The sequence below is a fragment of the Borostomias antarcticus genome (genome assembly GCF_949987555.1).
Source record: "Borostomias antarcticus genome assembly, chromosome: 2".
Taxonomy (NCBI): Eukaryota; Metazoa; Chordata; class Actinopteri; order Stomiiformes; family Stomiidae; genus Borostomias; species Borostomias antarcticus.
In genome coordinates, this window is record NC_140235.1 from 21,330,443 (window position 1) to 21,338,712 (window position 8,270).

The window sequence follows — 8,270 nt, forward strand, 5'->3', positions numbered from 1 at the left end:
ATCAAAGGCAGAAGTTTATTTCTTGGTGTTTGACTTTGATGTGCGCCATTTGCAGATGACTTTCAACTCAGAGCCTTTGTCGACAGAGCGTATAATTTATGTTAAATTGATTTGCTTAATGTGCTTATAAAATAAGAATGTTTTTTCCTAACCGGCAGTCTGAATTGTGGTATTTTAAACCTGTTTAATCGCCTCCCTTTCTGTGTGAATGGATTACGGTTTGCACATTAAATAAAGATATACCCTTTCATTCTCCATTCCCTAATTGAGTGTGGGACACTCATTTCAAGGAATACATGTTAATTTGAAATTTGCATTTATTTTGGGTAACGACTGCAACCAAATGCCTGTCTATTGTGTGGTTCTTACTGAACATGCAACCAGCAGCCCTAGCAGCTCTGAGGCAAGGCCAGTCATTGCAACAATATTTCTCTTGATGTTGTCTAACACAGATATTTAGCTAGAGAGATCTGATTCCCTTTGCCATGTAACTGGATTAGCCTTCTCTGCAGCGAAGGTTCAGGGCAGTTGCATGACAACACAGTGATGTGACACATTTCTACCCACTTCGCTTTGGAGGAAGAAGAAGAAAAAAAAAAGATGGCAGAGAATATAATTTTTTGGCTGTAGATTGTAATCTTCTGAAATTGTGCTGTGGATAACCTTTGGGAATATTTCGTGCATACATTAAGACAAACAGTGATCTGGTACTGATGACTTCCAGCATGGATCTTCAGTTTGAGTGCAGGTCACAGGGGAGGCAGGGGAGTCCAGACAGGCCTGAGAGGGAGGGCAACGAGGAGAGGAGGGAACAGAGGGAAATAGTGAGAGAGAGAGAGAGAGAGAGAGTCTTCACAAATGAGAGAGAGAGAGAGAGATCATGAATGAGAGGGAGAGAGAGAGATCAAGAGAGATCACGAATGAGAGGGAGAGAGAGAGATCACGAATGAGAGGGAGAGAGAGAGAGATAACGAATGAGAGGGAGGGAGGGAGGGAGAGAGAGAGATCATGAATGAGAGAGATCACGAATGAGAGAGAGAGAGAGAGATCACAAATGAGAGGGAGAGAGAGAGAGATCACGAATGAGAGGAAGAGAGAGAGAGAGATCACGAATGAGAGGGAGAGAGATCAAGAGAGATCACAAATGAGAGGGAGAGAGAGAGATCACGAATGAGAGCGAGACAGAGAGATCATGAATGAAAGGGAAGGAGAGAGATCAAGACAGAGGGGAAGAGGGAAGGAGAGAGGGAGGGGGAGGGAGAGAGAGAGATCAAGAGTGCGAGAGGAGGGAGGGAGAGGGAGAGATCGAGAAAGGGAGAGAAGGGAGGGAGAGACAGAGTGCAAGAGAGGGAGGGAGAGAGAGAGAGAAAGAAAGAGAGATCAAGAGTGCGCGAGAGAGAGAGAGAGAGGAACACCTGCAGGACGGGCCGCTGGCGTGCTCAGGTCAGCGGGATTACGGGTGAGAAGGTCCCGCGTTTAATTGCTGCCGCGGAGCGCCGCTCGGGCCTCGGAATACAATAGGCCGCTCAGGGCACGGCTGATTGGTCAGGAGCCGTGGAATATTTGCTCCGCCGTGGAATGTTGGTACTCCGGCTTTCTGTTCATCCACCTCTTACGCAAACCCCCCCCCCCCCCCCCCCCCCTGACCCTGCACCTTTTACTCAGACGTCGCTCCGGTTCTGTGACTACCTCCGCTGGCGGCTTGAAGGCGGAACAATATCAACCCGCCCCCCCTCGGTACCTTTTGTACAGAACGCCGGGGCGGAATAAGAGCGCAGTGATCCCGGCTTGGAGAGGCCGTGCAAGGGGGTTTTATACACACCGCTGCCCCCCTCACCCTGTCCCATCTCTTCACCCCACCTGCGCTCTTCCTGTCTTTTACATCTCTGCTCTGACTCACCTGGGGGGCTCAGACGTGGAGACGCACACACATGCACACACACACACACCCACCACACACACACACACACACACAGGTTGAGGGCCAGTCTTCAATGGGTGTCATGAATAAAAGGAGTTTCTCTCCTCTTTTCTTCTCTCTCTCCCTCTCTCTCTTTTGCAAAAATTCACTCGTCAGAGCAGCGCGGCGTGTCTGACTCAGGGGCTCCTCTGTCTGATCTCTCCCCCGCCCGAGACAGACTGTCAGTCCAGGAGCGATTCACCTCTTAGTTTCTATGGTTGCGGGCCCAGGAAAGTGAACGAGCGGCGCGCCCATCCCTCTGCCCAGGACCGGAATCGATAGCGAGCTCAGAACTCACTCACTCTCTTTCTTTCTCTGTCTCTCTCTCATACGCACACACACACACACACACACACACACACACAAGCATTCATGCACACACACTGACTTGTTGTTGCCCTATCCTACCTAAATAAAAAAGCCTAAAATAAAGCATTCATCTTATATCAAACACACAGGCAGACACACACACACACACACACACACACACACACACACACACACGAGTGATTTGAGATGAGATCAGCGTCGGCGCGGAGGAACGTGCGTTGGTCTGGTGTGGCGGAGGATACACGTGTATTCATGTGGGAGTGATTAGAGGACGAGCTCTTGTTTAATTCTGTTTTGATTGGTCGGGGACTAATTGCTCGGTTGTTTTTTTTTCCCCGGGATAAGCCAGGGATTGCTTACAGATGTTGTTGTCGGAGGGGGGGGGGGGGGGGGGGGGGCTGAGAACGGGCTCCGTCTTTTCAGGAGGTTGAAAAAACAAAACAAAAGCACACTGTGTTTGTCTGAAGTTCACCCCCTCCCGCTCCCCCTCTCTCCCCCGTGGGGAGTTGGTAAACCGCCCTCTTTCCCCCTGTAAGTTCAGCTCAACGGTGGTTCGGTACGTTACAGCTGCCTCTACCCTTCCCCTCCTCTCTGCGAGGGGCTGTTCATACCGGGCGCAATTAAACAGTATTGTTAGCTGTGGTTAGGTAATTAAGGTCCTTTATTTGAAAGAAAAATGTCGTTCAGACTAAATATTTCCAGTCATTATCCCCGAATTATGGAGCACTTGTGATCTAAGTGAAGGACGTTCAATGGACTAAATGAGCCCATGCCATAGTTGGTTAGACCTCTCTGTAGTTTGTCTACCGTATGTGTGGGTGTGGTATATTGCCTGTGTAGAGACCTCTCTGTACATGTAGTTTGTCTATGTGTGGGTGGGGTGTATCACCATGGTGGAGACCAGTCCTCTCTATAGTTTGTCTATGCATGGGTGCGGTATATCGCCTGGTTAGAGACCTCACTCTAGTGTTTCTATGTGTGGGTGCATTTATTGCCAGGGTCGAGCCTATGTGTGGGTGAGGTACTGTATATCGCCTGGTCAGAGACCTCACTCTAGTGTTTCTATGTGTGGGTGCAGTATATTACCAGGGTAGAGTCTAAGTGTTGGTGAAGGGGGAGGTATACCACCTGGTCAGAGACCTCACCGTTGTGTGTCCACGCCTGGGTTCGGTATATCGCCTAGGTGGAGGGTAGTCCTCTCTGTGACCCAGTGGGACGCAGACGGCCTCTGAGGGCGAGACCTGAGCAGCAGGCCCTCTACACTGCTGGCCGAGCCTCTGAGAAGCCTGAGACAGTGTTCACTTTAACCACGTTTACTGTGTGAGAGGAAAGCATTGCCCGGCACCACGATATTCCCCGAAGGACCTTCAAGCGAGCTTTGATTTTAGGACTGTGAATGTTTCTCTTTCTCTCTGTGGTATCCCCCCAAGGTTTCTCCCCTTTCGCTCACTAGAAGGTTGGTGAGGATGGAATTCTCACCATAACCTTCTCCTCAGAATGCTAGCTAACACATATTAAGGCCATTCAAAATATATCTCCTTCCCAATAGTCTTTAAAACCCCTTTGTTTACAGTAGCGCTTACAATGCCATAGCCGAGGATAAGACCAGATACAGTATTGCCAGTCGGCTGGATGTACGTGTGTGACTGGGGTGATAGAGAGGGGCTGTGTGTGTGATGCTAGGCCCCTGTGAGCACAAGGAGGGCACGGGAATATCAAACACAACAGTTATGAGTGAAAACAAACAGGATTTACCCGCAGCTCGCTCTGGGCTGCGGGGCTTAAGGGGTTTGGCGGAAAGGACTTCCTCCTGGTGAAAAGGTCAACGGTCATCAGGGTCAAGGCATTGGCTGGGTTGGTTTTCTATAGGTTTTCTGTTAGATTTTTGGATGGGTCAAATTATGAGTGGGTCTAATTATTCTCTGATTCTCATGAAAAAGATAACGATGATACCCATCTCACTCTAGTTAGACAGGGAGTGACTGGTCTTGTGAAAAACTTTTTGTCAGTTCAACAACTGGTAGAGTTCTACTAGGACTGTGTATTGTCACTGGGAGGTTACTGGCTGAGTGTCCTGATATCAAGAAAGTATGAAAATACAGTGTGTATTTTCTCTCCTCTCCTCTCCTCTCCTCTCCTCTCCTCTCCTCTCCTCTCCTCTCCTCTCCTCTCCTCTCCATCCAGGTGTCCTGTCTCCATGAGGTGCTGAGGAATGAGCAGTCGCCATGGAAACCCAGTCCCAGGCCAGTTCTGCAGCTGAGAAGAAGAAGAGGGCGGAGACCATCGTGGCGACCAAGGGCTCGTCGGCGCGTGCCGACATCAGCGAGAAGGCAGTGGCCTCCAGCACCACGTCGAACGGTATGGGTGTGTTCGATGGGTTGACTGGTTGATTGGTTGATTGGTTGATTGACTGATTGATTTTCTCATCTAGGAAATTAAAAGACATCCATAATACGATTCCTCATTCCCAACGCTTATTACAATTCGGTTCCCAATGGGTCCCTGGTGCTGGTCCCTGGTGGTCCCGAGTCTAAACATGTGACCTTGTGACCTATGGAACTCCCATCATTCCCTCTGCTGTCCTCTCCTGTTCCCCCACTGTCTCATGACCTGTCTCGCATGCTCTCGCATCATAGTGACTGTGGCTGTTTGGTTCATTTGGAACCATTGGTCTTTAGCAGCCTGACTGTGTTTGCATGGAGAGACGTGTGTAAATGGATCACATTCTAAACATTCGCTCATGTAATCGGTCACACTCTACTGAATGCAATGTCCCAGGTCCCCGGAGAGGAAACTCTGACAAGTTTACACAGTCGACGTCTTCGACGCACACTAAAGCGGGCCGTTGAACTCCGTCTTCATTACGGCCGTCATCCCTCAGCCTTCCCCGCTCCTATGCAGCTGTGGAAACTGAAGATATTAGATGACAAAATAACCCTTTTTTTTCGGGAAGGAGAGCGACTATGAACGCCAGGCGAAAAGTCATAACAAACTGGGAGGAGAAATGGCTGCGACTTAAGCTGCAGCTGGACTCATTAGGAGAAGCCACAAGATGGACGGGGCTGGAGATCTGGGCGCGGGGGAGGCGGATGTGGGGGGGGGGGGTGCGGGGCGGAGGAGTGTGCTGCGGAGGTTGTGGGTGTCAGGGTGAAGACAGAACTCTGTCCCTCGGTTTTCCGCTTGTTTGTATGAAGTCAAATGTTACCACGCCAGGCCGCAGGCCTGGTCCAACACGCCGCGGCGAGGGATTCTGCTTTCGGCCACGGTCCATATTGGACCGAGAACAGGAAGTAAGGTCTGGTTGGGGTTACGGAGGGAATGCATCCTGATGCATCTTGGGAGCTCTCTCTCTCTCTGTTACCCTCTCCCAGATGGCCGATGCGTTTTTATTAATTAAAGGGGGGAAGCGGAGGGGGGGAGGGAGGAAAAAAAAAGTTTTACGATGTGGAAAAAGCACGGATGCAATTTGGCTCGGTGATTGCGGATTTTTCTTTGTAATGTGCTGGTAATTACTCGTCCTAACGACGTAAAGGTCTGTCTTGGAAACTTCATCCCCGCAATCATCCCGACCTGATGCTGTCACGGCAGAAGACAAGCCGGACCTTTAGAGAGGTAAACACAGAGCCGTAGCCAAGTGATATATGGATGGAGGGAGAGAGGATGACACGCGTTCTCTGCAGAGAGAAAAGACTCCTAAGATCTCAATCTCTCTCTTTCTCTCTCTCCGTCTCTGTCTCTCTGTCTCTCTCTCTCATTCCCCTGAATCATAAGATAGCTTACACATTCTTTGTGTGGTTATAATTACAGAGCATTCCCCAGTCGCCCCAGAACTCATAACCTTCTATCAGGTGAAACCCAACACCCCCCCCTTCCTCAACTTTAACCCCCACACCCCCCACACCGTCCCCTCCACACAAACAAAAGGTAATTGTGAGCAGCTGTGGAGGCCTGGGCCCAGCGACGTGCTCTCCTCAGGAACGGCTGGGCAGAGAAGTGTCTCCCCCCCCCATGGCCCCTGCTCTCGGCCTGGGGAAACCCCGTGCCCCACAGGGCTCCAGCAGCATGCTACCCTCAGGGCCGAGAGACTGATATGGAAGTCGTCAAGGGTGGACCTGCTGGCAGTTTGGTCCGGTCAGAAACGAATAATGAAGAAACGCCAGAGTTTTCTTTTTCAAATGTCGTTGTTTGGATTCCCTGCACCTGGTTGTGGATGTGTAGACACGACTCTGCGTCCTGGTCTCCCTCGAGGCTGCTTCTTCCTGCTTCTCTGGTCCAACCACAGTTAAACACCGCTGAACATTCTAGCTGTGTTTGTGCTCAGTCCACTCATATGGTAGTACTTAATTTGTGGGAAAAAAATCATTTTTGACTTGATTTGATAGAACACTCAGGTTGTTTGTTGTTGGCGAATCGAGAAGGTTATAATTCGATTAGACACTAGCAGTTTTAATTGTAAACAAGGCGATATTTCAGTGAGGAAACTGAAATAGAAAGAAATTCACTCTTCAAAGTCAGAAGGCAACTAGTCTACAGATGAGAAAAGTTTGGATCTTCAGACTCACACTTGAGTTATGAGATAAATGTTGGTGTGATAAAAATCCATATAGTCCGTGAGAACGCAGTGGCTTTATGAAGCTAAAGGACAGGTGACAATGTTGGCACATGCATTTCTCCAGACCATCACTCAGTAGTGGAACGCTAGACAGAGCAGTAACTCATTGGGACTGTGTTTGTCCAGGTCTTGGTCTTTTTTAATCCTTCTGTCTTTCTACCCTAGTTTACTTGATTATCATTGCTCCCATCTCCAAATTCGTTTTTCGTTTTATCATTTTAGAACATCAGATTCCATGTCCCCCCAGTGCTCCTGCCCCTGCTGCTCTCCCACTATCACACCTCTCTTCTCTCCTCCTCTCCTCTGCTCTCCTATCACACCCCCTCTCTTCTCTCCTCCTGCCCCTGCTGCTCTCCTATCTCACTCCCTCTCCTCCTCTCCTCTGCTCTCCTATCTCACTTCCTCTCTTCTCTCCTGGGACTGATGATAGCCCCAGCCCCAGCCCCAGCCCCAGCCCCAGTCCCAGTCCCAGTCCCAGTCCCAGTCCCAGTCCCAGTCCCAGTCCCAGCCCCAGCCCCAGCCCCAGTCCCAGTCCCAGTCCGAACACCAGTCCCAGTCCCAGCCCCAGCCCCAGCCCCAGCCCCAGCCCCAGCCCCAGCCCCAGTCCCCAGTCCCAGTCCCAGTCCCAGTCCCAGTCCCAGTCCCAGCCCAGTCCCAGCCCCAGCCCCAGCCCCAGTGTAATACTGGAGTCTCCTGCTTGGCTAAATGGTGGCTTCATCCTGTGAGCATTCATCCCCCTGCCCACACTCCCTCGGGCAGACAGCTCAAAAGAGCCGACTGTGCTGCAACAATGCTGTGATTGGTGTTCTTTAGGTGGGGGGGGTGTTGAGGTGGGTTTGGGGGGCAGAGTGGGGTCCCCTCCCCCCCCTCCTCCAATCCCACCCTTCACCCCACCATCATCATTCCCCAGGCAGGTGGACCACAAAGTCTCCTGATTCTTTTGTTGCTTCCAGGGCAAGAAAAAAAAAAGATGTCCGTTCTGTTCGGCTGAATGAGTCCTGCGTCATGGGATAATTTGCTAATTAAAAAAAGAGAAAAGAGGTGTGGGGGGGGGGGGGGGGGGGTTGAAGGCCGGGCCATTGATGCAGGAGGGGGGGGGAGAAGAAAAAAGTTTCTGGTTGGTCGGTTCTTTTGGATTTTTTTTTTTTCAGTGCTGATTTGGGAAAAAGAGAGGGAAGAGTCGGACAAAGAGGAGTGTGAGAGGGCTGGAGGAGAGGAGAGGGAGAAAGAGTGGGTGGAAGAAAAAGAGTGAGAGGAGAGGACAGAAGGACAGTGAGGGGAGGAGAGGATAAAGGATAGAAGAGCTAGTCCGGGAAATAGGGGGCATTCCGGCACTGTCGTCGCGAGGGGCGTCTGTGAACTCACCGG